Source organism: Morone saxatilis, unplaced genomic scaffold, assembly GCF_004916995.1.
Source record: "Morone saxatilis isolate NCDOM2014 unplaced genomic scaffold, NCSU_SB_2.0 Contig9, whole genome shotgun sequence".
In the NCBI taxonomy this organism is placed as follows: Eukaryota; Metazoa; Chordata; class Actinopteri; family Moronidae; genus Morone; species Morone saxatilis.
Window position 1 is genome coordinate 7,654,269 of NW_023340268.1, and position 3,234 is coordinate 7,657,502.

General features: G+C 40.8%; 1 protein-coding gene across 1 annotated transcript in view; it reads right to left on the reverse strand.

Moving 5' to 3' along the window:
- Positions 1 to 2,485, reverse strand: part of rbms3 (RNA binding motif, single stranded interacting protein) — a 259,572-nt gene extending 257,087 nt beyond the window's left edge. Inside the window, exon 1 of the mRNA XM_035681075.1 lies at positions 2,237 to 2,485. The gene's annotated coding sequence lies outside the window, so the exon portion shown is untranslated. The remainder of the gene's footprint in view (positions 1 to 2,236) is intronic.
- Between the last annotated feature and the right edge of the window lie 749 nt (positions 2,486 to 3,234).

The window sequence follows — 3,234 nt, forward strand, 5'->3', positions numbered from 1 at the left end:
GGCATGTCCTTGAAGTAAGAGGCATACGTTTGTCAAAAACGTTTAACAAAATATAGAAACGTATTTAGGATTTATAAAGTATACAGACTTCCTTTTCATATTTGTTTTGTTTTCATTAATTTAAGTGACTGTGCCTAAGGCTTCAGCCCCCTATAATAAATACTGTAGCTTTCTATCATTAAAAAAAAGGTTGACAAAATAAATGAAATGATAACTAATAGCCCCTGGATTTTTGTCATCAAACATATCCAGTATAATTGAGCACAATTTCAGTAAAAAAAAAAAAATGGATGCATGACAACACATAGGCCTAATGAAGAACTATGTCTTGGTCCAAGATCATTATTATCAAACCCAAATCTGTATAATAAAATTAACTAGACAGATATAAATCAGCTGTTCAAGAGCTCCTGTGTCATTTATCATCGGAACAAGGAACAGTGGGAGAGCAACATTCATTTATTTTAATAAAGGATTATCCCTATCCTGATATAGGAAAGTAAGCAGTGGACATTTTCTACCAAGTATAGAGCTCAATAGCACAGAGACATTTTGCCTAGTCAAAGCAGGATGAGCACAGGTGTAATTAGTAACATAATGACTGCAGTGCCTTTAGGTGAGCTACTTCCAGAGTCCTGGTATAGTGCATTCTGGGTCACTGTCAAGGCTAGTGGAGCACTTAATGGAACAGAGCCATCGTTAACAAAATTTGTGTCACCTGTGCTTTTCCTGCTATGCCAAGTCAAAATGTCTGTTGTGAAAAAGGTCTGTTTAACCAATCTGTGGTTGCCCCTTACTGTACACACAACCGGGTCAATTCATTCAGTTACTGCAGAAACTTTCCCAGCCTGCACATAATGAATCCCCACCAGCTGATCCTGACCTCTGACCTCACATCAGCTTCTAACAGTGAATGATAAATGACTATATCATTATGTAAGCCTGGTTCTGTTGAACAACCGGAGGGCTGGGTGCAAAATAATCCATTAAAAAAGTTTTAACCTGAAAAATAGACAACATGTCTGTATGTTAAGATGAAAAAACTTTTCCACAGTGTGGTGTGTGTGTGTGTGTGTGTGTGTGTAATAGGGTTGCAGCGGTACCATGGTATACCATAGTACAAAAATGAACGGTTATCATACAGTGCACATTTACTTATCCAGTCTATTGAATTCTACTGTAAAATATATAATATAGGACATAATATGTGGAGTGAAATTCAGCCAAAGAAAAAGTTTTTATTCCTTTAAGTGTCATTGTGTGACTGAAAAATGGTGTCGTCGTCATACTGTGAAACTGTGATCTTTTCTGAGAAGGTTATTGTACTGTAAAAGTCTCGTACCTTTGCAACCCTGGTGCGCAAGGAACTTTCATTGCATTATAACAGCAGCAAATGTGTTTTAAAGTCCCCAAACAATAAAGCAGCGATAAACAAAGTGACCTCCTCTGAAGGACGGATCAAAAACTACCCATCTGAAATCAGCAGGGTGATGTTTAGCACTGAGCTGCTTCATTCTGCATTCTGGAGGCCATCAATAAGTTATGAGGTCAGTTGGTTGTTCTCTCAACTGAGATGAGCTGCCTCATAAATACATGTCCTGGAGGACATTTTACTACACGTTTTAATGCTGCAGCACACTGTCAGCGGCGAGACGAGCTACAGACTTTGGCATCTTGACATCGCAGGTGAACGCACCTGTAAGCCCCGTGTTAATTAACCCCTGTGACGTACGGTACGGTGTGACGTACGCGTCCTCGCAAGCATTAAAACATCAAATAGAGAACGGTTACAAAGCCACTAATTGAGCCTAATGGTGGCAACCTCTGAATGGTTTAATACCTGTATGACATACCCCTCTTGTATATATGTACTAGGGCAGGTTACCTAGCAGGTGAGGCACCGGGTCAGCACTAAATTTGACGACGACTGATGAAAACAAACGTTCAAAGTTGGCTCCTTCCTGAGTTGCTAATGTGTATCCGCCTGCTTCGCCTTGACGCTTACAGTGCAGGCGCAATGAAGCTGTAGTTACCAATGGACGTTTCACTTAACGAACAACTCCAACAACATATTATCTCGCGTTGTCCCGGCTTCGAGCGACTTATAAACATCCTAACGAGGATTTGTCGCCGCTGACAGGGCTTCTAGCGCTGTGTCTGTGTTATTGCAGTAGCTTCAACAGCGTATGGCGGCGACACATTAACATAAACAAGTCGCAAAACAATGCCGAAATACCTCTGTCACTTCTTGGCTCCTCGTTATGTCAGAAGCATATCAAGAGGAAGATGCGGTAGTGCAACTTGCTTTACATCTCTGCTCTGACGCGGAAAGCCACGGCAGTCTGGGGCACAACAACAGGCAACCGGTGCATTTAGTTGTATGAGAAGTTATTCCGTCCAAAAAACAAACAAAACAAAAAAGAAACTGGCAAAGAGGCTGCAAGACACTTCGGTCACCGCCGAGGAGGAGGCAGTGCACGGTGTCAAGGCTGCGCACACACAACCCGCCGCTGCCGCCGCTGCTGTCACTGCACGGCGGGCGTGTCCCCGCGAGCTGTCACCAAACAAACCCTCCCACCTCGTGTCAAAAAATGGTGCCTTTAGGTGCTCCTCGAAAGATCCTTTGTGCCAGACACGAGAAGTCTGCTAATGACTTGCTGCACTTTTTTTTTGGTAAAAGAAAAAGCAAAATACACCCGAAAATAAAATGTAGAATATGTCTATTTCTGTAGAATAATTACATTTTTTCATAATCTTGAAAGTCACCATGAACAACGTTAAAATATTCACGTGCAGCAACTTGATTGACACCTTGTTAGAAGTAATGTTTTTTCTAGTTGGCTTTTTTTTTTTAGAAATTAAGTGGCATACCGCTCTGTGTGCTTATTGTTTGTTTGTATGGCATTATAAGTGTGTTACTGTCAATATAAATGTCATTTCCAAATGTTTTAATTTTAACAGTAAAGGGGTAATAGCGTTTGTGCATATAGTGCAAGAGCAAAAATGTATATTTGCATCACCAGTAAGCTACGGCGTATAATTGATATTTCCCATAGTTTTGAAAGCAGCAAGAGCTCTACTAGGAGGAGCCGACCTATGATGTTGGAGGTGAGGTGGACTCAGGCCCGTTATAGGTGAACAGTGCAAATTGCTGGGTGAAAATATATTTATTGTGTAACCGCAGAGTAAAGAAGAAATTGTAGCATACTTTAGTAATAATAAATGTAGTAATAG